This window comes from Triturus cristatus, chromosome 1_1 (assembly GCF_964204655.1).
Source record: "Triturus cristatus chromosome 1_1, aTriCri1.1, whole genome shotgun sequence".
Lineage (NCBI taxonomy): Eukaryota > Metazoa > Chordata > Amphibia > Caudata > Salamandridae > Triturus > Triturus cristatus.
Genome location: NC_140579.1, coordinates 162,239,891 through 162,265,607, shown reverse-complemented (window position 1 = coordinate 162,265,607; position 25,717 = coordinate 162,239,891). Strand labels below are relative to the sequence as shown.

The following is a 25,717-nucleotide window of genomic DNA, read 5'->3' as shown; positions in this document are numbered from 1 at the left end:
TGGAGTAGATGGCTTTCTCAAGATTACATGTGGCAATAAGCCGGGCTTGCCATTGAGAGAATGATTGAGGGTTTGGATCAATACATGCTGACGCAATACATAGCCTCTAAATTGTCATGGCAACAAATATGAAGGCCCCACAGTTCTTTCTGCCAACAGTATCCTGAATACCCAACAAGATAGTTGTAGGTGATAGTGGAATATCTTGTTTTAGGACCTTTTTAAAAAAGTCCTGCATTTGATTAATTAGAGGCCCCAATTGTGCGCAAGAGGCGAACATTTGTATAGAGTCTGCTTCAGATTCCGCACATCTGGGGCATAGTGTTGCCCGGCTTGTCCCCCACTTTGCAATTCTACTCGGTGTAAGATAGAGAATGATGGCAAAGCGGCCGGACCTGATTGCATTCCCGTAGAGTTTCACAAGATCTTTTTTCCACAATTAAAAGATCTTTTTATGACTTTAATAGAGTTAATGTTTAATGGCACTTCTCCACCTGCGTCCTGGGCAACAGCAAAAAAAATTATTTTCCCAAAGAAAGATAAATCACCTTTACAAATGGGCTCCTATCGCCCAATTACTCTCATTAATGGGGATTCTACAATTTACTCTAAGATCTTATCGACTAGACTGTCCTCTATCATCAAACACCTAGTTTCTAAATGGCAGCATGGGTTCATCCCTGAGAGAGGCACTATCGATCACATTCGTCTAATCATTACATTACTCGCCGCCACCCAGACTACAGGAGACCCGTTCGCGTTAATACTGTTTGACGCTGAAAAAGCATTAGATCGGTTCTTCTGGGAGTTCCTGTGGAGAGTTATGGGAAAGATGCACTTTGGGGTTAAAGCTATTCAAACAATAAAAGCCCTTTATTACATCCCTTCAGCTAGATTATCGATTAATGGGCAGGCTACGGAGCAGATAGTAATTTCACGAGGGACGAGACAGGGCTGTCCCTGTTCCCCGTTACTTTTTGCTTTATATATAGATCCTTTAATAAAACGACTCCAAAACAACCCAGACATTAGGGCTATCACTAGATTCGGCCTAGATACTAAAATGATGGCCTATACCGATGATCTGGCCCTGGTTACTTCCGATCCGGAAAAAGCCCATAACTGCTATTGAATTAGAAGCTCAAGAATTTGTAAAGATATCTGGTTATGCTCTTAACAAAGACAAAACCCAGATTATAGTTAACGATAAAATAAAATGAAGAGAGTCGTTACCAGGGCAAAATATCTGGGTGTAAGCATAGCTGCTGACATAGATTCAATTGTCTCAGGAAATCTGATCCCCCTGGCGGCAGAAACAAAAAGAGCTTTGAACAGATTGAATAACTTGCATTTGACCATAGTAGGATACTGCAACGTGTTAAAAATGATTTTATTTCCAAAGTTACTTTTTTAGAGCCATCCCTATGGAGTTTACAAATGTACTACTGCAGAAATTTGAACGTCTCTATTCTCAATTTATCTGGGCATACTCACAACCCAGAAGAGCGTTTAGATTTCTATCCCTTCCTCGAGACAGAGGGGGTTGGGCACTCCCTAATATAAGATTATATTATTGGGCTACAGTTCTGCAAAATTGTTCTGTATTGATACAAGAACAACTATTGACCTCAACAATGCCACTCCGGTCTCCATTTGAATTATTGCTTGGGCCTGCGGCCTGGGGATGTTTGTGCCGTCAGGTGGAATATGGCTATTATAAAAAGGTCAGATTTAAGTCTTTGATGGGTACATTTAAGGGTTTTTCCTCTGTTAAACTTTTGGGTCTAGGTAGGTTGAATTGTTATACACCTACCAAGCATAACCCTAATCTACCCTCTATTTTTGGGAGATCTTATTTTCAAAACTGGCTTAATTCTGGCATTCTTAAATTACGGCCTTCTTTTCAATCAAAGGTATTTTGCCCTTTGATGCTCTTAAAACACAATACAACCTGAGCCATAATGAGCCCTTCATATATCTCGCAATCAAGGATTTCCTGACCCGTAAGACCGGCGGGCCCTCGGGGTTTATTCCCAGTGACTTAATTAATAAATTATGCGGATCCGCCACGCATCGGATAGATCTACTCAACTTTGAATAATCTTATGCCGGATGACCTGGCCAGAGTTTCTTTTAAATGACAGCAAAAATGAGATACTACTAACAATGAGTTTAGTGTAACACTACGTGCTGCTCAGAGTGATCTCCTCTCAGCCAAGCTTCAGGCTCAGTTTTTTAAAACCGGGAAGTTTGGTATCAAACTTCTCAGCACATTAAACCCACACTGATGCCAGTGTGGGATTTAATGTAAAATGCATAACAGAGGGCATCTTAGAGATGCCCCCTGAAACTCAACCAACTCCTAGTGACCTGACTGAGTGGCTGCTTAGGCTGCCACCAACAGATATGTTTCTTGACTCCTGGGTCGAGAGCCTGCTGCTCTTGGGGGCCTGAAACAATGCACATTCTGGGATGAGGTGCCAAGCCTCCTCCCCCAGAATGGGCAGGGTTCACGACGGAGAGGCTTCAAAGGCATGCCGCCTTTGTGAGCCTCTCCAGACCAATTGCTGCTTTCAGCAACTGGTCCCCACTGGTTCTACCCCCCACTTTGTGCGGGAGAACGGGCGGGAAAAACAAGTGAGGAAGAGAGGTGTACCCACTTCTGCCAACTCCACCCCTCAGGTGGGGGAGGCGAGGTGAAGCACAACCTCGAGTCTCCAACATCTTGAGAATGGGGACCCAGCCAACCAGGTACAGGTGCCTGTCCCCCTCCCACTGGAGGGTGGCACAATAGGGGGTGTACCTACCCCAGGGAAGCGACCCATTGGTCCCTGCCCTTACCTACCTGTAATGCCCCTAAATCTAGTATTTAGGCAGCACCCTGAACCTTGCTTCCTCAGATCCAGACAAGAAAGAAGATGAGAAGGACTGAAGGGCTGTGCAGAGCTAACAAGAGGACGACGCGCAATGACTTGGCCCCAGCCCTAGCGGCCTGTCTCCCCCTCGAACCTGCTCCTGCGAAATCCCGGTGTGTCCTGCAGCCAGCAACCTCAAGAAACCCAGAGGACCTGCCTGCCTTCACTTCTAAAGACTCCTGTGAACACCGGATTTGTTCAAACTGCAGTTTCTTGCACCAGCTAGAGACCGTGAATCCAGCCCACTCAGCACCCGCCGAACCTGGCCTGAGCTTGAGTGGAAAAACACCACGAGAAGGTCACCCCAGCGATCCTGACCCGAGATCCGGGGACCCCTGACCTGCCTCCAGCTGACATCTGCAGCCTAAATCCAGAAGGCCCCCCTAACCGCGACCAGGAGCTGGTAAGACGATTCGACCCAAAAGGCATCCCTGCACCCGACACCCCACGGCCTTATGTGCCCAAACCGACGGTGTCTAACCAACCCTTAGCTTCCCAACTTGCCTCTCCAAATGGTGGTCGCACCCAGAAGTCCTTTGTCTCCCTGCCTGCAGTGCTTTTGCAAACCAGAGGTTCTCCATAGAAAACAGGGTGCCCGACGTCGAAACAGCACTCTGCACCTGGCCGCGCCAGCGCCGCTGAGGGTGCACCTTTTGTGCTACTTTGTTTCCCATTTGCCCTGACCTTAACCCTAGGAGCTTTGATTCCACAACCCAGTGGCCTGCTTGCCAGCAGCCACCAACCAGAGGCCTCCTATCACCCATTGGATAACATTGGGCCTCAAAACATTGCACGCGGCCGCCATAGTGCCCCTGAGGGTGCAACAACAGTGCATCAATGACCCTGGGGGACCCCTGAGTCTAACCCCAGAACCTTAACTCCCACAGTCGATTACTTGCCTGTGAACCGTTAACTTGTTTTTCCTCCATAGGATAACATTGACAATTTTCTTCCAAAAAGTTTCTAAGTGTGAAGTTTTGAAATCTAAAAATATTCTTTAAAAATCGCACAAGTAACCAAAACGTATTTACTTACCTTTTTACAGGAACTGTGCCAGTGCTGAATCCAGGTATCCAGCACCGAGTAAGAAAAGTAACATACAAAGTAACTTACCTGTAATTTACTGAAAAAGCCTATTCATTTGAATGTACTGTATTTGCTAAGTGTTGCAACCTACTGCATCCCCTGTAAATCAAACAAAGTACAAGTGCTATTGCATTTCCAAACTGTTGTATATCCAGTAACTTATTACTGAAAAGTATTTAATGCTTACCTGTGCCAGGCTTGCTTGGTTGTAAAAATAAACAGTATATTTTTATACAAACACAATTGGCCTAGAGTTCAGTTCTTGAGTGTGTGAATTCATTTACTGACTGAGTGTGTACATCAAATGCTTAACACTGTTCTCTGATGCTGCCTTACTGCTCAACCACTCTACCACAATTAGAGAGTAAGGTTCTATCTAACTTTAACCTCTGCCTACCTCTGGGGTCACTTGGACTCTATACACACTATACCTCATTTTGGTGTAGTATATATAGAGCCAGTTTCTTACACTAAGCAATTGTGTTTTAATGAAAAACTGTTGTACTTACCTTTGTCGAGGAAATGTCCCAGTGTGATATCTAAGCATATCACACTGAGTAGAAAAAGTAATCTAAAAAGTAATCACCATGAAATTACAAAAGTTCACTGTTTTGAAATATTTTACAAACCTGTAACAAAAGTAATTTTGATCCTGCTTGCTTGTTTTGATCAATTTGTCTTGAAAAGTACATTTCTATTTACCTGTGCCAAGTCCTGTTTGGTTCTATAATGCTTAATACTACCCTCTGATAAAGTCTTACTGCTCGCCCACACTACCACAAATAGAGAGTACTGTATTGTCTATTTTACCTCTGTAAGGCTTTGGGGATCCAGTGAACTCTGTGCACACTAAACCGTACTTTAGTATTGTATATACATAGCCAGCTTCCTAAAATGCCCTACCATTAAAAATAAAGAAGTAGGGACGGTCTACTAATACAAAGGAGAATTCCGGACGCAAACACTAGATTGCAGAATAATGCACAGCATGTGATTACCGAAAATTCTTCAAGCTCCAAAACTATTCCTACATGCAAATAACCATTTTCCTTTTAAATATATTTTGGATGTACTCTTCATGCCAAGCATGATAACTTCTAGCAATTCAAAGCTTATTGATCGATGAACAATACCCATTCTGGTGATTTGTAGTTACAGATGAACAAATTAATGCCTCTTAAAACCACACTGATGCCTTATCCAGGTGTCCTGTTGTTGGAAGGACAAAGTAGCTCAAACTCAGGAAAGTTGTGTCAATGAAGACAGTGGAAAGTTAAACCTCTGGGAAAAGTGAGGTTTCTAAATGCTAGTTGTAAGCTAGATTATTATATTACTATCACAGTGTGCAACTTTGTTGCTTTCAGTCTCCTGTGCCCTTAATGGTTGCACATGGAGCTTGATCCTGATCCCCCACCCACCCCACCCCACCCCCCACAAAAGGAATTGAGACTATAACTAAGTTTTCATTGTCTACGTGGAACAACTGAAAAAGCCCACCTGCATTAGCATGGTCAGTCCCAAGCCTGTGTTCCACTGTAAAGCCCATACCCTGTTGGGAGATGGGCCACCTCAGTAGTTTTGGATTTTCCCCCTTTATTTGCTTCAGCCATTTGAGAGGCCTGTGATCAGCTTGTACAAGGAATTGAGTACTAAACATGTATGGTCTCAGCTTCTTCAGGGACCAAAGCACAGCAAAGACTTCCCTCTCAAAGGCAATGCAATGCTGGTCTCAGGGTAGTAACCGCTTGCTAATAAAAGCAGCAGGCTGGTCCTGGCCACCATCGTTGGTCTGTGTTAGGACATGCTCGTATCTCATGCTCGGAAGCATCTGTCTGTGAACTGCTTTGTATAATCTGGAGCTTTTAGAATTGGTGCTGAGCACATTCCTTCTTTCCGAGTGTCAAAAACCTTTTGACAGCTCACTATCCAGTTTACTTTCTTTGGTTGCTTCTTTGAGGTTAGTTCAGTGATGGGTGCCACAGTGGTGCCTTACCCCTTCACAAACCTCCTGTAGTACCCAGTCAAGCCAAGGAATGCCCTGACTTTAGTCTGAGTGGTTAGACCATAATATTATTGATCTTGGACTGTAAGGGTTGAACTATGCCTCCACCTACCAAGTGGCCCAAGTATTTAACTGAGCCCTGTCCTGTCTAACACTTGCTTGTTTTGATAGTGAGTTCCCCTAAGGTGGACCAACTGAAGTGGCCATTCGAAGAAGGGTTTTAACATATTGTATTTGGTGAAACTAGGAACTCGGGTTCAGGTTTATGGCCAATCTCCAGAGGAAGTGATCATATAGGAGGTGCAGTACACCTCAAGTACCTTCCCTAGGTGGATCAGGTGATACTACCAAGTGGCGCTATGGACAGCAATATCATCAAGATATGCTCCACTAAAAGGCTCCAGCCAGCCAGGACTGAGCTCACCAGCCTTTGGAAGGTGGCAGGGGCATTATTTAAAGTAAAGGGCTTTACAGTAAACTGGTAATGTCCATGTCCATCTGGGGTCGAGAATGCTATTTTCTCTTTTGCTCCTTGGGTCAGACCATTGTGCCAGTACCCTGATGTTAAATAAAAAGTAGTGAGACATTTGGATGACCATAACCTATCAATGAGTTTATCTTCCCTTGGAATAGTGTGGGCATCTGTTTTAGTGACAGCATTCAGACCTCTTTAGTCAACACAAAACCTCAGGTCCAGTTTACCTTCCTTGGAATGAGGTTTGGGGAGAAGGACAGCCTTTTGGTCGAAGAATTGCTTCTGGTGCTCTTGGCTTGCCTTAAGGTTTTTGTTTTCTCCATGTACTCCACCGTACTGGAACAAAGGCCAAGCACATAATTCACAATGTACAGTATGGGCTCTTTGAGAGGTTTTTCCCAGCCTTCCCTCACTAGACTCATCGGTCCCCTAACATGATGGTCAAACAGAAGCTCAAAGTGACTAGAGCCCACGCCTTTCTGTGGCACTTCTCTTTAGGCGAAAAACAGGCATGGCAAAAGGATATATCATCTTCTGAGTTTATCAAGGAGTCCCATGATCATACCTTTCATGGTCTTTTTGAATTTCTCACCAGACCGTTGATTTGTGGGTGATATGGGGGTAGTGAACTCGTAATTCACACCAAATACATTCCACATTGCTTTAAGGTAAGCGGAGATAAAGTTACTACATCTGTCTGAAACCCCCCTCCTTAGGGAAACTCACTCTAGCAAAATTGCTCAAGAGAACTCTGGCAACTGCAGGAGCAGTGACCACCCTAAGGGACCTGGTGGCTTGATCCACTATCACCAGTTTAAATATGTTTCCTGATGCTGTTGAACGGTCAAGGGGACCAACAATGTCAATCCCTACCCTTGGAAATGGAACCCCAACCACTGTTAGCGGGACCAATGCGGCCTTTGGTTTGCTACCTGTCTTGCCACTGTTAATGTTGTTGGGTTTGTATAAAGCATGCACCTACCCGAAGGTGTCCTGGCGCTAGCTCCTATTACCAAACCTGGGCAAACTAATGGGAGAAAAGCCCAGTATTCAAGGCCTTCCTAAAAGCCAGGGTGCTTGAGGAGGAGCGGATGGAAAATGGTAAAGCATTCCAACTTTTAGCAGCACCCAGGATAAACCTTCAACATCCCCAGTTAGCATTTTTTTTAAACCTTTGTGTTTAAACATTGCATTACACCACTCATTTGTCAGACGATTTTTACCAGAACATACCATCACATTGTATAATCTGTTCCATATTCTCCTTAATACATTGTGTAGTCACCCAGGGGACACCACTTTATCCATTTCTGTCCTCCAACACCTCTTCTCAGCCCTAGGGGTGGACCACAGACAGCCTCTGTATTCATTACATTTATTCCACACCCTCCCCCACTTTTGAGAATAAGCACTGTTTTAATAAATTGTTTTTTTCGGCCACCGTGCATTAGTCCATATCCTTCCTCCAATCACCCAGATATGGAGTTGCTTCAATGCCCCAATTGCAGGCAGTATTTCTCTTTGCAATTATCAGGGCCAGGGTTACTCCAATCCGCTTTCTTCTCCCCAAATCTGTTGCTTCCCATACATTAAGCAGGCAGCACTTGGCTGACAATGGTAGCTCAACTCCGTATAGACTACTTAAGCTTTGTTATCATGGCACAGTAGGACTAGAATTTGGGGCAGACCCATAGTAAGTGGAAAAATATTTCCTCTTGGCCGCATCCTCTACGACAGAGTGGGTTTGATCGCCGAGCCATCCTTACGAGTGTGGTGCATGAGATATAGGCACTGTGTAATATTTTGAGCTGTATGGGGCGGAAGCGGGAACTAATGGCTAATTCTCCCCTCCTGAGGCACAGCCGGGAGATAGCTTTGCGTATTTGCACATTTCATTTTTAAAATACCTGTAACTGTTTGCTTTTAAAACTTGACCAGTATCTGCTTTTCCTCCTTCTCCTGCCTAAAAGCATCCCCAGCAGCGGACCTAGCGCTGAGAGGGAGAGCTCGTGGGAGTCTTGGCAGGCGCCATCGGCCACGCTGAAGCGAGGGACACGCCCCCCCTCGAGGCCACGCCCCCTTTGTACGTGTATAAACAGAGCGCTGACCTACGAGCGCGCCAGAATACCTTCACCCCTCCTGAGGCACAGCCGGGAGATAGCTTTGCGTATTTGCACATCTCATTTTTAAAATACCTGTAACTGTTTGCTTTTAAAACTTGACCAGTATCTGCTTTTCCTGCTTCTCCTGCCTAAAAGCATCCCCAGCAGCGGACCTAGCGCTGAGAGGGAGAGGGAGCGGGAGTCTTGGCAGGCGCCATCGGCCACGCTGAAGCGAGGGACACGCCCCCCCTCGAGGCCACGCCCCCTTTGTACGTGTATAAACAGAGCGCTGACCTACGAGCGCGCCAGAATACCTTCACCCCTCCTGAGGCACAGCCGGGAGATAGCTTTGCGTATTTGCACATCTCATTTTTAAAATACCTGTAACTGTTTGCTTTTAAAACTTGACCAGTATCTGCTTTTCCTGCTTCTCCTGCCTAAAAGCATCCCCAGCAGCGGACCTAGCGCTGAGAGGGAGAGGGAGCGGGAGTCTTGGCAGGCGCCATCGGCCACGCTGAAGCGAGGGACACGCCCCCCTCGAGGCCACACCCCCTCCCTCCCTTATAACAATGTGCATGCACCGGAAGCGCAGCGGACGAGCGCAGCGGGCGCGACGAAGGCGCGCATAAGGCAAGCTCGTCTGCGCTCGTCCGCGCCGAGTCAGGGCCTAGGGCCAGTCCCCCTGCATCCCAGTCCTCAGACCCTATACACTACAGTGCTGAAACCCTCCATAGTCTCAGGACACCCACCAGCAACTGTAGTCGACACAGCTATCAAGCTGACACTCTGCCGCCTACCTGTCCCAAATGCCATAACTCCCTCAAACCCAAAATAATTATTGAACCGCTACACGACTTCCGCATGTTCATACTGAACTGCCGCTCTCTCCCCAAACATACGGTTGAAATTGCGCTTTTAATAGAGGAACACACACCAGACATACTGTTCCTAACAGAAACCTGGTTATCCCCTGACGCCGATCCAGCGGTCATAGAAGCCCTCCCACCAGGCTTCCAAATCTCCCGCCAAGACCGGCCTGAAGGGAGAGGAGGAGGCTTGGCGATAATTCATAAAGAACAACTTCACTGCCGAGTGGTTTCCGAAACCATCACGGACTGTGAAAGCCTTACTTTTAACATTGAATTATCACCTAACAGTTGCCTTTCTGCCACTCTTATCTATCGCCCTCCCGGCCCCCCGAAGCAGTTCCACGTCAGTCTACCTTCAAGCGTGGCTGAACGTCTCAATACCACATCCAACTTCATCCTGCTAGGTGACTTTAATTTTCATTTCGAGTCATCTTCAGACCACATAGCCGTGACCTTAGCAGAGGATCTAGCAGCTCTGCAACTTTCCCAACGGGTCACTTCTCCCACCCACGTGAAGGGCCATTTGCTGGACCCGGTTTTCAGCAACTGCCCTGGTCTTCTAACCAGTCCACCTATTCCCCTGCCCTGGACGGATCATTTCTTGATCCCCATCAACTGGACTGCGTTTAAAACCCCTGAACCAACACCTACCACGAGACTCACGAGAGCCTGGTCCCACCTAGCAGTTGATAATTGGACTAGCAAACTTGCTGAGAATCCACCTATGATTAATGACAACCCCGGCCTAGCTAACCAGGCATATGTCAACTGGATCACTCAATCTCTTGACGTTGTTCTTCCCAAAAAGAAAATCACGCTCAAACTTTCCCACAAAACTGCCCCGTGGTATACGGAGACTCTTAAAAACAAGAAACGAGTCTGCAGGAAATCGGAAAGACGTTGGCGATCTGATTACTCTATAGACAATAAAACCCTTTATCGAGAAGCCATCAGTGAATATAAAACGCTGATAAAAGCGGCTCAGGCCTCATACTTATCCGAGAAAATTTTGCTTGCTAAATCCAAACCCAAGGAAATTTTCCAAATTATTAAAAAACTAACTAAACCGCCCCCTAGCCTGCAGGCGGACAAGTCTACCACCCACTGCAATAATGTCGCCGAATTTTTTCATCAGAAAATAAGCTCTATCTACTCTGCCTTTCCCCCGAAAAACCCTACTCCCTCAGCCCCCCCTCTCCACCCCGCGGCCCCCCCCTCCAGTCAAAATCTACCCACGCTGACTCACTTCCTCCCTTTGGATCTCGCTACTCTTGAACCCTTAGCACGGAAAGTAAAATCAGGATCCCCTGATGACCCTGCCCCACCAGACATAATAATGGCAGCCTCGCAGACCACTCTGCCTATTATTAGGGAGGTTTTAAATGCCTCCATCTCTTCTGGCACGGTCCCGACCGTATGGAAGCAGGCTATGGTCAGAGCCTTATTGAAAAGCCTAATTTGGACCCTACCAACCTGAGCAACTACCGCCCCATATCCCTGCTCCCATGGGCAAGCAAGATCCTGGAGAAATATATAAATCAGCAACTAATAAACTTCCTGGAAGATCACCACCTACTGGACCCCACCCAGACTGGCTTTAGACCAAAACATGGGACCGAGACCGCCCTCCTCATGGTTACCGAGGAAGCCAGAAAAATCCTGGATCAAGGAGGATCAGTGGCAGTGATCCTCCTTGATCTCAGCGCGGCCTTTGACACGGTCAGCCATGACACTCTGCTGTACCGCATGTCCCAGGCCGGGATTAAGGATAAAGCCTGGTCTTGGTTCCAGTCCTTCATAGAGGACAGATCCTTCCGTGTGTTCGAAGGCGAGTCTGTGTCCACCAGCAGACCTTTGAATTGCGGAGTCCCCCAGGGCTCTTCTCTAAGCCCTGCACTTTTTAACCTGTACATGAGGCCACTGGCTGATGTCGTCCGCCCATTTGGGATTAAGATCATCTCCTATGCGGACGACACGCAGCTGGTGGTCTCCCTGACGCAGGAAGCCAATCCACCTGCTCGGGGCGGGCTCAGAGTGCCTGGAGGAAGTGAAGACCTGGATGTCCCTATCGTCCTTAAAATTGAATGGGGACAAAACTGAGCTTATGCTCTTAGGCCCCCCGGATCTCAGCCTCCCCGCCTCCCTGTGGCCGCCTACTTTGGGTTCCCCCCCCAACTCCCAAAAACAGTATGAAGAGTCTCGGAGTTTGGCTGGACAGATCTCTGTCCTTTAATGTACAAGCCACAAAACTCTCAGCCACATGCTTTGGCATCATGAGGATGCTAAAGAAAATTCTCCCTCTCCTCCCCCTGGAAGCCAAACAAGCCGCCGTACAAGGTCTAATTCAGTCACGCCTTGATTTTAATAACGCACTCTATCTTGGTGCTCCTGAATCCACTCTGAGAAGGCTTCAGACAGTCCAGAACTGCACAGCACGCATTTTACTCGACCTCCCCCGCAGACAGTCAGTGATGGCCGGACTGGTAACCCTTCACTGGCTACCGGTGCGCCAGAGAGTTATGTTTAAAGCTATGTGCATAGCACACCAGGCCTTCTGGAACACTGGCCCCAGGATTACGCGGGACCTAATTACCCACTACATGCCCAACAGAAGCCTACGCTCTAGTCAGACTTTCCTTGCAATAGCTCCCAGAATTAAAAGATCCAGATCCGGAGGTAGGACATTTTCTTATAATGCTGCCAAGGCCTGAAACGCCCTCCCGTTGCATCTCAGAGCCAACCCCAATCTCACGGCCTTCCGCAAACAGCTGAAAACCTTTTTATTTCATCCAGTCTAATTAACCCCCATTCTCTCCCCTCCTGGGCCACTGTGCGGATCCATGGTGTTCCCAGCGCTTGGACGCCTCCGGGCAGCAATTCGCGCTCTACAAATGCACATCCAATCCAATCCAATTCTCTAGGGAAAGCCAGGGCTTCAAGCCGGTCGTCTTCTAGCATGTCGGAATGTCTCTCTCCCAGTTGTCCTGCAGCCTCATCAACATATCAGGAGAGTTTTTCACTAGCTTTCCATATGTTAGCAAGATCGCCTTTTTGGTAATATGTTCCTCAAGTAGTCTATTCTCTAAGGGCGAAGATTCTGGCAGGGTTTCTCCACTGGGTATTACCGCACGCATGGTGTGGCAGAGTTGTAGTTACCGGAACGCCTCAGTGGGTGCCAAGTTATGATTTTTGTAGAGCTATAAACAATATTATTCCAGTTGCCAAGTATAAATCTCCCACCCCGAGAGTCCCTGTAGGTCCCGTTTGTCAAATCCCTGCCTCTTACCCATATCCCCGAGGAGATCAGAGTCCCACAAGGGTGTCGCTAAGGTGATCTTATTTTTCCATCCCAACTTATTCAGTGTAGAGTGCCAAACTTGGACTGTCTGTGTCGTCGGCCTTACCAGGGAGTTTTGTCTTGGTACAGTGTAAAGCGCACATAAATATCCCCGTGGGTGTAGAGCCATTCGGTCCATGCGATAGGCAGGGTCCGTCATTGGTTCATGTGCCCACTGGTTAATTACTTGCAATTGCGCTGCCCAGTAGTACATCTGGATGTCTGTAAGGGCGATTCCACTGTCAAACCACCCCAGGGTTAATTAGACCCCATCCCATAGTAGGACTGTGACCTCCACTCTGTATGGCTCTGAAATAGGTTTCTGATACCAGGAATAGAGTGCTCTATAAGACATATAGGAAACGTGGCAGTGCCATCATTTTAAAAAGGGCCGATCTACCCGGGAAGGAGAGAGGCGGGGACTGCTAGTGTTGCATATCGCCTTTCAGTCGATTTAGTGGGGGGTGGAGATTTGTAGTCGTAAATAGGTCTTGGTTGACTGTGACAAAGATTCCCAAATATCTGAATCCTTCTGTTGCAACCTGCGCCTCGCACTCTTTCGGTATTCGCGGTGCCGGACCACACAAAATGAAGACCACCAATTTAGACCAGTTTATCGTATATCCAGAGTATCTCCGAAATGTGGTAAAAATATTGAGGAATCTGGAAATGGAGGATTGGGGCTACGCCACATAGAGAACAATATCATCTGCATACAGGGATATTCTGTCCTCCCAGTCTTACGTCCATCGAAGGCCACGAATCAGCTGATCACCTCGGATCCAAGCCGCAAATAGCTCAAGCACTAATGCGAATAGCAGAGGTGAAAGGGTGCAGCCCTGTTGGGTTCCTCACTGGAGCAGGAAGGTCCAGGACACTCTACCATTCACCACCACTTGTGCCAGTGGGGACGTGTATAGGAGTCAAATCCAGGCCATGAACTTAGGTCCCATGCCTAGATGTTCAAGGGCTACAAATAGGTATGGCCACTCAATGGGGTCAAAGGCCTTATGAGCGTTGAGAGACAGAACTGCCACATCTTCCTGAATTCTATTAGTGCGTCTTAAGACCCCATGTAGGCGTCGTAGATTGAGGGCCGTATTTCAACCTGGCATAAACCTGGACTGATCCGGGTGTACTAACTTGGCAATGATCGGAATAAGCGGAGAGCCAGTAGTTTGGCAATGATTTTTCCCTCCACATTTAGCAAGGATATGGGTTGATACGATCCACATTTGTCAGCTGGTTTTCCTTCCTTATGAATTACCACTATTGAAACGAGGTGCTGGTCTCTGGGCAGAGTACAAATTTCCCTGCTCTCTTCGTACATCTTGAGCCGGTGGGGTACTGTATATGTAGCCATTATTTCATACAGTTCAGTTGGTATCCCGTTGGGACCTAGTGCCTTTCCTGATCTAAGTGGTGTGATCGCCTGCCTCACCTCCTTACATGTCAGGTCACTATTTAAGGTTTGAATGTCTGCCAGTGTGGGTTGGGGGGCAGGGGGATTGTCGGTCCCTAAGGAGAGCCGAAGCATCTTGTATAGTATTTGTCATCTCTGAGGTATAAATGCACTCGTAATGGGCCGTTAACGCATCTGCTATCTCCTGGGGGTCTGTGAGGTTATCGCCATTCGTCGGGTGGATGGTGGCCACCCAACGGCTGTTTTTTTCTAGTTTGTCGAGCCAGGAGAGAAGCTTCCCTGCTTTGTCCCCTTGCTCATATACTTGGTGCTGGGTTATCTTAATTGCGGCTCTGGCCGCTTCTGTTGTTGGATCTTTATACTCTTGCTGTTTGGGGTTTAACAGATGTCTTGTGTCTTTTTGTCGTATCAATCGTGCTTTTAAGTCTATATCAACAGAAGAAACAATATTGTCCAATGTGTATATCCTGGAAGAAAGGGTATTAATACTGTTATCGACTACAGCAAGAACTTTTTCAAGATTAGCTTGGTCTATAGCCCTTAAATGTGAAGCGGCTTAAATTTGAGACAATTTCCAAATTTCATTTTAAACTGCATATATCCATTGTTTATGCCTAGGGCCAATCAGGCCTTTTATGAAATCTGCTAAAGCCAAATCAATTGTTAACATTGACAAATGCTGTTTAACAGAAGACAAGGTAGAGTGTTGCAACCAATTTTGACATAATTTACCAACAGAATACGTTGTAACAGAATGTATAGTCAAAAATCGTAGATCAGGCCTGTCCTGTGTGTAACCTGGAGCCCTGTCATGGAAACCCATTTGGCAGGCATCTGCACTGGTCTGCCAAACCAACCACCCCATAGAGTCAATATTGGAGATAATAAATGTTGCGTTTGTCAAAAGAGACTGCAACTCCTCAAAAGGTTAATTGGTAGTAACATTCCAGTCTGGATATTTTGCAAGGGATGGAAAAGCAGGAGCCTTCGGTTGTTTAGCCGTAGCTAAACCCAGACAAGTAGTCTGATAGATGGAATCGTTCAAGAACAGTATTTGTGTTGGTATAAGACATGCACAATACAAAGCTTCTGTGCCCTGCACCTGCCAGGTTTTGGAACCCCAAACTAACTTTAAATCAATGACTTGGATCAAGGCGTCGTGGGTAAGGAAACGGTGCATTTTCCTGATTTTACGCAGTTGGAAAAAACACTTGGACAGCACAGCTCCGACCTGGGTTTTCAATGACAAATCACTATCCAGAAATACTCCTAGCGTTTTAGCTGAACTAGAAGGGGTAGGAGGCGGACCAAGTTCAAGGGGCCAATAGTGAGGGCCCCAATGCTTAAGGCTATCACCAGTGAGAACTATTTCTGTTTTTCCAGGATTCAGTTTAAGATGATTAAAATCCATCCAAGTAGAGATATACTGTAATCTTTTTCCTGGAGAGTATTGCTGACGCCATTGTCTCTCTAATTGACGTACGGCCAGTTTCTGGGCCTTGAGATCATCCGAGAACCATCTGTTTGCCTCTGCCCGGCGTACTAATTTAACTCTTTTAAATGGGCCATGTTTATTACTGGCATCGAGGAGCCATTTGGATACTTTATTTTCCAGGGTATTAACATCATGGTCCAGTACTGGAACAGTGTCAGCTAGTGTGTTAAGAAAATCTTCTTTATTAATAAGATTCCATCTTCTAGCGGAACCTCCTTCCATCGCATTGATTTTCTGAGGAAATGATCGTGTGAGTGAAAATTTCAATAGATGGTGGTCGGACCAGATACAGGGTAAAACAATAGGGATAGAAATATTCACACCAATAGCCCATATTTGATCCACAATCCGACCCTTAGAATGAGTCGGGGCAGAAACAATCTGATCACCTTCAGACTCCTCACCCACCCACGCACGCACGGCTCTCCACGACGCGGGCCCCGAATACCTCAATACCCGCCTCACGTTCTACACACCTACCCGCCAGCTCCGCTCCGCCAGCCTCGCCCTCGCCACCGTCCCACGGATTCGCAGAACCACCACCGGAGGAAGATCTTTCTCCTACCTGGCGGCCAAGACGTGGAACTCCCCCTTCGACTGAGAAACTGCTCCGTTTGATGAATAGATTGTTATCAGCTATAGAAGACAAGGTCTCTTTTGAAGGTTGCCAATTAGTGGCATGCATCTCCTTCAGATTATCCGATGAATAAGTAACAGATTGGCCATAATGGCTGGCCCCTGGGCGCGGACGGGCTTGCCTTTAGCGCGCTGCCGGCGCGCCCGCTGCGCGCTTGCGCTGTCATCTGTTTTTGTCCCCCCAGCCTGGTGGCGTCTAGAGCGCTGTCCAGTCCCCCACCCAATATGTCTGCCAAAAATGTCTGCCGGATTCCTCCAGCACCGCGAGGAGAAAGCGATGCAGGTTCCGAACTGCAGCCATGGCAACGGTGGACTAAGTGAGGTGAGCCCTGAATAATGCCAAGATAGAAGGGAGGACACAACTAAAATATAACAAAGAGCAAATGAAAATACCAGTTGTTTAAAAAACTCCCGGCTTCCGCCTCAGGAGTCGATCTAAATACTGCACAATCGCGCTGTCATCTGTTTTTTATCCCCCCAGCCTGGTGGCGTCTAGAGCGCTGTCCAGTCCCCCACCCAATATGTCTGCCGTGCACCATCTTCTGCGGCAGGTAAATCTTCTATTGCAAGACTGTCTCTTGTGTCTGTAGGTTCTGTAAAACAGCACAATGTTCATCTACGTCAAAAGGGACGGCCGCAGCGCCAAGTCTAGACCATCAAGGTCTGTCACAAACATTTTCATGCCAAAGAGCAATTTGTAAGGGGTCCGCCAACCCAGAAGTCTTCTAGGGAGATTATTAAGTGCACGTTGTACGCTATACAAATGGGCGAGCCACTTCCTGCCAGTGACTAACCGAGGATCACCTTAAGTCACTGTTCATTCGCTCCACAACAGAATTGCCCTCAGGCTGGTATGGAGACGAAAATTTTACCTGTACCCCCAAAGACCGCATGGATTCTTTGTACGCCTTAAAGGCGAACGCCGGACCCATGTCCGAATGTAAGGTGCCCGCTGCAAAAATTCCCACAAAGACGCAAATCCCTGACTACAGTTCTCTGCGTTGTGGCCAAACCCATAAAAAACGTGTGAACGAATCAACTGCTAAGATGAATTTATAGGCAGTATCAGAAGAAAATGGACCGCAGTGATCCAAATAAACACAAGCAAATGGTCTATTGGATAAGCATAATGGTGTCTGTGGTGGACGAGTCACAGTAGACGGCTTGATTTGCTGACAAATGTCACAAGAAAGCACATAAGTACATGTTTGTTTATATAAGCCCCATATAAGCCAAGTAACGTTGTTGCAAGATACTGACTGTAGCAGACACACCAGCATGCGCCGAGGCCATGCCCTCATGCGCTGCGATTATCAGTGTAAGCTTGCGGTCCGCGTTAGGAATCAACCTCTCACCAACGTTATTAATTGTCACATAGGGAACCTTATCAGGGTTTAAATGATAAGAGTATTTGGAAGGGAATCCTTTCGGATAATTACCTCCCTTTTCTGTAGCAGCTATAGCTGCCAAGATGTCATCATCAATCTTACTCATGGATCTTGTAACTGCTGCTACTAAGCACGTGTCCACTGCCAACTTAGCTGCTTCATCAGCTAAGCTATTACCAACCGCGTGTACTCCTACAAGTTGGTGGCCAAGAGTATGAATCATTTGCGTGAGCGGCAGGCGTCCTTTCAGCTCTGCCTCCCGAACCCATAGCATCTTATGCTTAATTGTCTTGCCTTTGGAATCACGGTATTCATTTTATGACCAAAATAATAAATTCTCATTAAAAGATTGTACACAGTAAAAGAAATCGCTTACAGTCAAAGTGGTCACATTAGGATCTGCAAACTCCAGTGCGAGCACCAAAGTACGCAGCTCAGCCAACTGGGTGATGCAGTCGCCGAGTGCCTGTGTGTGGAACACACTGGACTTAAACTCGCGGTTCACTATGGAACCAACCACAATCGCACAGGCTGCAGAATAAGAATGTTTAGATCCAATCGCCGGTTGCACCAAACCATCAGTGTAAATTATACAATGGTATTCTTTGAGCGGGCGCATGGACAGAGGAGCTGGATGAACGAATTCATATTGCAACGACTCCTGAGTCTGTAACGAATAATAATAAATAAATGTGACATCCGGGGATGTCAATGATGTAGCCCATTGTATCCACACCGGATGTAAAGCTTTGGAATTAGGAACACTCGCATTTGTCACTGCTTCCAGAGCAGGATATGGTGTTACCACCAACATGCGTTTTCCTTGAGCCATAAACTGCAGCAAATTTCTTACCCCAACTCTCGCAATCAGTGACTTCAGGTACTAAGTCTTTCTGTAAACTAATTATCAAAATTCGGTGCTTCTCAACCAGAGTGGTATGTGGAAACACCGCTTCCAGCTGGTCAAATTTCTCAGCAAGCCAAATTAGGTAAATTTTCCTTATTTGGGGGGAGTCTTGCCCATAGCTGAATTAACCATTACGGGGCCAATAGTAACACCACCTGCACCAGCTGGTTGCTGAGCAACTCCAGGCGCTCCCGCCTTGATGTTGCGATTCACATACTGAACCAATGCTCTATACACACGGATTAGAGTAGTGTGCATGAGACGTAGGGCCGCCACATCGCACGTTAAATGCCGTGGATGCGGCGTGTAAACAGCCAACACGGGCCAAGTGGCCCCACCAATCGACAACGGGCCCAACATGACAGGTGTCAGGGGTACGGGTAGGGCGCCATCAAACCAAATGCGATGTTGCTATGCCGTCAACAGAACTTCGAGAGTTCTATATGGTCGATATACAGCAGGAAGTGCGGTATTGCTGTATTTATGCCTCAAATTATCCGCTCCTTCAACTGCAGGAAACTTGACCCAGGAATAAAACACTTCATGTGTATACTGGGTCGGCTTGGACCACAAAGATCAGATTGACACCTGCGTCCGGCACCCCACATGCTTGCAAATGATGTCGGACCGCCACGCGGCTATGTGCCACGATGTCAACTTCTATATAGAAACTTGAAAAGGAAATACTTAGGAAAAAAGGCGGCAAGGCAATATTGGGGCGTAATTCAGAATACGAACGATACCTTTCTGTAAATTTCAAGCTTGAATCACCTATAAAAGCGACAATATAGTTAGGTAAACCGTCACCAATGTTTCCCGCAAACAAAGGCGAGGGGATTGTGAAAAAGTACTGAGAACTACTAAAGTGCCTCGTAAATAAGTACCAGACCAAACGTTAGGTGCGCCGTGTTGCAGGGATTCTGCACATATACAGAATTATGCACAGGAAACCAGGACTTCGGTGTACTGTGGTGTAGCAAAAACGCGCCTCAGTGCCTAGAACCCCTCTCCGGCTAGCTATAGTATCCCATTCGTTCTCCGTACTACAGTGGAGCTACCAATGATTGGATATCCTAGAACATGCGACTCAGGGCTTCTCAGAATTCGTGGGAACAAGACACTCTTTGGCATAGATACTCATACCTGTTCACAATGTGAGTAACCAGAGAGACTGTAAAGTTTAAAACGTTTATTTCAACTAACATGCTCTGTACTGCAGTACACGTGCTAAAACTAGCAAAGAAATGCATAAAAACAATATAATCAGCATGGTTACAACTCCATATAATACGTACGGGGATAGCATATTATAATGACAGTGGATTAAGCCTTATAGCGCTTTACCAACCTCCCCGTGCTACAATCTGTTTATTACATCAGTGGAAGATCTGTGGGCTTGGACAGCGGAGCCCCCTAACTCAAGTCTTAGATGATAGGATTTACATCTCCGGACAAGCACAGCTCTTCCTCTGGAAAGGTTTTCTCCAGGAGTGTCTTAACTTGCATCCCGTGCCATATTAAAAACACCCGAAAAGTCAGTAGCGCAGCTGTGTTACATATCTGATGGAGACTACTAGCCGCAGATTCCTTAACGTAGAATTATCCCCAGGCGTGAGACTGGACCCGGAAAACTTTCTTGCCCAGCATCTCTGCGTGCCAGGGGGCGGCACCACGTGACTCCGCCCTGACGTCTTGCGCGGGCGTGACGTCAGCGAGGTCACAGAAGCCCCACCCCGGCGCTCTGACGTCAGTTTCCTTCTTTTCCGCATGCCACACGGATCCAGATCGTGTCCCTGGCATGTTTTCAGGCCTTCTTTTCCTGCTTTGCGTTTCCTTTGGGAGCAGTGTGCGAATGCCTTCGGGCTTCAAGACGTGCTTGTCTTGCGCCCGCCAGATGTCGGCGACTGACCCTCACCCCATTTGTATGTGGTGTTTGGGGGAGCACCATGACTCCACGGACTGCGAGGCTTGTCAGCAGATGAAGCCGAAGTCCCGGCGGGAGCGCCGGATGAAACTCCTCTCGGCCTGCATGTCCAGGTCGGCGGCGTCACCATGTCCATCCCCCGCAGAAGGGTTCAAGAACCGCCACTTCTGTTTCTGACATTGTCCCTCTCTGAGGCCGCAAGGGCGTCACTCGCCCGGTGGTAAGTGTCGCAGCTTGTCCCCGAGGCCCGGTCCCTGCCCTGTGGGGGGCGCAGGTTCTCCGTAGGTCGTGCGGCCTTGCACGTCGCCACCCTACCTGCCGTTTCCCGGCGTGTGGGCGACCAGAGTATAAATGGAGGCCTATGCTGCGGCCCTGTAGGCCTCCTTGGCTCCTCCTCCTCTTCTTGGGATGCCTTGCCATGTGCTGGGCCTTCTGTGGAGGCGGCTCCGGCCCCGGCGCCGACAGGTTCGGCTTCAGGTCTTGGAGATGTGGTGTTGTCGAGGTGCGGCCCTATGGGGTTCCCCCCTTCGGCGCCTCTGCCTCGCCGCAAACCCCCATGGGGGTCCCTGGGGTGTCGCGGGAGGTTGCCGGGACTCGTGGCTCGTCCCTGAGTCCCCCTCGGTCCTTTGGGTAGGCGGCGGCCTTGTCTGAGGCCGAGCTGACGTCGCTCAGGCGCTGGTGGCTGTCGGCGCCGCGTCCCCGGGTCCCCCTCGTCCTCCGCGCAGGTGGCTGCCTTGTCGGAGGTAGAGTCGGCGCTTTTTCGGCGCCGTTCTTTAGCCGCCCCGGCTCCTACACCACCCCGCTCTTCCGCTGCGCAGGTGGTGGTCGTCTCGGCCTCCCCTTCAGCGCCAGGCGATGTCGTGCTGGCGCCAGTGGCGGACTCCACGGCGCTGTGCAGATGTCGGGTCAGCGATTCGTCTTCGGAGGCCCCCTCTTCTCCAGAGGTTTGTCAACTTTTTGTCTCTTCTTCCCCGGAGACGGGACGCTGTGTGGTGGCTTTTTCCCCGGCGTCTTCCAAGGAGGGCTCTTCGCCGTCCCCGCGCCCACAGTCTTCTCCAGAGTCGCCTCTCGTCTGTCAACCTACCCCCGTTCCAGGCTTGGCCTTTCCTTCCTCCGGTTGGGCTGGGGGACGGCCAGCTTAGCTTACAGCTGTGGCCCATGGAGGAATTGCTTTCCCCACCTCGTTGCCCTTCAGAGGAGAGTGCGGCCTTCGCCCGGGATGTCACCACGGCCGCGGGGATTTTGCGCATGGGCAACCCGGCTGCCCATTTCCCCTCAGATCATGTGCTTGAGGTTCTCCATCAGGGCTCTGGTGGACGGGAGCTGCTTCTTCCCTTTGAATCTTCGCTCCATAATTCTCTCTGGGTGCATCCTGCCCCGGGGCTCCCGGTGCCCCAGCTGCTCCTGCACCGCCACCGTCCTTCTCCGCATGAACCTGTCAATCAATCAATCACTGCATTTGTAAAGCGCGCTACATACCCGAGAGGGTCTCAAGGCGCTGGGGAGGGGGGGGGGGGGTGCTACTGGTCGAAGAGCCAGGTCTTGAGGAGTCTTCTGAAGGCCAGCAGGTCCTGGGTCTGTCGTAGGATGGTGGGGAGAGTGTTCCAGGTCTTGGCGGTGAGGTAGGAGAAGGATCTGCCGCTGGCGGTGGTTTTTCGGATGCGAGGGACTGTGGCGAGGGCGAGGTTGGCTGAGCGGAGGCTTCGGGTGGGGGTGTGGAAGCTGAGTCGGTTGTTGAGGTAGGTGGGTCTGGTGTTGTGCAGTGCTTTGTGTGCGTGGATCAGGAGCTTGAAGGTGATCCTTTTGTTGACGGGGAGCCAGTGCAGGCCTCTCAGGTGGAGTGTCATGTGGCTGCGGCGTGGGACGTCGAGGATGAGTCGGGCCGAGGCGTTCTGGATGCGTTGGAGTCGTCTCAGGAGCTTGTTTGTAGTTCCTGAGTAGAGGGCGTTCCCGTAGTAGAGTCTGTTGGTGATGAGGGCCTGGGTAACGGTTTTTCTCGTGTTGAGGGGGATGCATTTGAAGATCCTGCGGAGGACGCGGAGACGGCGTTGACTTGCCTGGTCATGGAGAGAGTGGAGTTGAGGATGACCCCCAGGTTGCGTGCGTGGTCCGTGGGTTCCGGGGCTGTGCCTAGTGACGTGGGCCACCAAGAGTCGTCCCAGGCTGATGGGGTGGGTCCGAGAATGAGAACCTCCGTCTTGTCTGAGTTCAGCTTCAGTCTGCTGTCCTTCATCCAGTCGGCTACGGCCTTCATACCTCTGTGGAGGTTAGCTTTGGCGGTGTGGGGATCTTCGGTGAGGGATATGATCAGCTGGGTGTGGTCGGCGTAGGAGATGATGTTGAGGTTGTGTTGTCGTGCGATGTGGGCGAGGGGGGCCATGTAGATATTGAACAGCGTCGGGCTGAGGGAGGATCCCTGTGGGACGCCGCAGATGATCTCTGTGGTTTTGGAGCGGAAGGTTGGGATGCGGACGCTCTGGGTTCTGCCGGAGAGGAAGGATGTGGTCCAGGCCAGCGCCTTCTCTTGGATACCGGCGTCATGGAGGCGTGCTGATAGGGTGCGGTGGCAGACCGTGTCAAAGTCTGCTAATAGGTCCAGGAGGATGAGGGCGGCTGTTTATCCTTTGTCCATCAGGGTCCGGATGTCGTCAGTGGCGGCGATGAGGGCGGTCTCGGTGCTGTGGTTGCTGCGAAAACCGGATTGGGAAGGGTCCAGGATGTTGTTAACTTCGAGGTAGCGGGTCAGCTGTTTGTTGACAATCTTCTCGGTCACTTTTGCCGGGAAAGGGAGCAGGGACATGGGCCGGAAGTTCTTGAGGTCCTTTGGGTCCGCCTTGGGCTTCTTCAGAAGGGCGTTGATCTCGGCGTGCTTCCAGCTTTCTGGGAAGGTTGCTGTCTCGAAGGAACAGTTGATTGTTTTCCGGAGGTGGGGCGTGATGGTTGCGCTGGCTTTGTTGAAGACGTGGTGAGGGCAGGGGTCCGATTGGGATCCGGAGTGGATGGAGTTCATGGTTTTGATAGTGTCTTCGTCGCTGACGCTGGACCAGACGGTCAGGCGACTGGTGCGAGTGGTAGTCGCAGGGGTGGTGGACTCGGTGGTGGGTGCGGGGGGTTCGGAGTTGAAGCTGTCATGGATGTCGGTGATCTTGCGGTGGAAGAAGGTGGCCAGGGAGTCGCACAGGTCTTGAGATGGCAGGATGTCGCTGGGGTTGGAGAGTTCCTTCACAATGCTGAAGAGCTCTTTGGTGTTGTGTGCGTTGTTGTCTAGGCGGTCCTTGAAGGCGGTCTTCTTGGCAGTCCTGATGAGTTGGTGGTGTCTGCGTGCGGCCTCCATATGAGGGCGGAGGGAGGGAGGAGCAGCTGGGAGGTGGGAGCGGGGCAGCCAATGGGAGTGAAGGGGGCGGGGCCGCAGGGGCTCAGCGGCAGGGGAAAACCCGGGAAAAATACGGCGGGAAAAGACGGAGGGAGAGGGACCACAGAGCACAGGGGTACAGAAAGCAAAACACAGGGGCACAGAATGGAAAAGGGAGCCAGCAGTCAGGCGGCAAAAGCGGCAACGGAGGTTCAACCCACAGGGGGCTGCGTGGCGGATGGGGGGAGCGACCTGCCTGGTGACCTGGTCAAAGGTCGCTGTCTTCCTTTCCTTCCACCCTTCTACAAGGGGCACTCTTCTGTAGACTGCCTTTCCCTCCTTGCCATCGGTGCTGTCTCCTCCGTCCCGGGAAGCCCGGTGGTTAGATTCATGGGGGCGTAACATCTTCGCTTCCTCCAGTGCTGCCTTGCGGGCGCTCAACATGCTTTGTGTGTTGGCCAGAGCCACTTCCTGCTTGTGGGATTCCGCGGAGTCCCTTCTGTCTTGTGTTTCTCAGGAGGGTGCCTGCGCTGATCTGCGGCACCATGTGTTGGTTGGCCGGGAGCTGGCCGGGTTTATTCTTCGCTCGGCTCTAGATGTCTCTGTGGCTTTTGGTCCAACAATGGCTTCCTCGGTAGCCCTCCGCCGCCATGCTTGGCTGAGGGATAGTGTTTTCCCTGAGAATGTTAGGGAACGTCTGGTTGACCTCCCTTTCGATGGCACTCTTTTGATTCCACGCCCCTATGGATTCTGCCATTCAGCGGTTCCTTGCGGTTCCCCCCCCCCCCCGTAAACCTGGGTGTTGGTCCTCTGCTGTGTTCCGGGAGGTGTTCTCCCATTGTTTTCTGCGGTCTAGTGTTCGGTAGCCCCGGTTGTGTGTTCTGTGTGGTTAGTGTGCCTTCATGGTCCTTCGGTTGGCCCTTCGGTGCTGTTGGCTGCTGGTTCAGCCCCCCCTTTTTTTTTTTGACTTGAGGTTTTGGCTGTTGGTAAGCCCATGTAGGTCCGGAGATTGGGCCTTCTGTGTCTACTTTATTGGAATTGTTTCCAAAGAGGTGTTCCCATGTTTTCTTAGGACATAGCATACTCTATGTGGGGTACTTGTAGCTATTATATAGCTCTGTCCTGTGCTGCGGAGGTGTGGTCACCCTTTCGGGTTCCTTGCTCTTCTTATCTGGTGCAACGATTGCAGATCGTGCAGAATGCGGCTGCGAGACTGCTAAAAAACATCCCTTTTAAACAGCATGTCTCTTCGCACTTGCGCGATCTGCATTGGCTCCCTGTAGCCTGCAGAATCAAGTTTAAAGCTCTAACTCTGGCGTTTAGAGCCCAAAAGGGGACCTGTCCTAACTATTTAAAGCTTAGACTCCCCAGATACTATCAGGAGAGATGTTTGCGCTCTAATTCACGACACCAGCTTTCTATCCCCCGCGCCAGGAGAGCCAGACTCGGAGGCAGATCCTTCTCTGCCTGCACGGCGACACTCTGGAATGCTCTACCGGCCAACATCCAATTGGCTCCAACGGAAGCCAGTTTTAAGAGGCAGCTAAAGACTTGGCTCTTTTCCCAGAATAACTAAACACTCCCTCCCCTTTTCTCCGCCCATCTTTTGCCTGGAAAAAAAATGATTACTCAGCGCCGGGACACCTCCTTGCGAGGTAGCTGTTCGCGCTATATAAATATCGGTATTATTATTATTATTATTATTCTTGGCGTCACGGTATGTCGCAGGTGCGGCCTCTTTGCCAATTGTCTTGGCGCAGCTTGCGTTGCGCCCAGGTCTGTCCTTCTCCATGTTCGCTACGTCGC

The 25,717-nt window shown here is 49.3% G+C and overlaps 1 protein-coding gene across 7 annotated transcripts in view; it reads left to right on the top strand.

The window, feature by feature from the left end:
• The window catches only part of TLK2 (tousled like kinase 2), a 2,417,851-nt gene that overhangs the window by 1,390,226 nt on the left and 1,001,908 nt on the right, over positions 1-25,717 (top strand). The window lies entirely within an intron of this gene.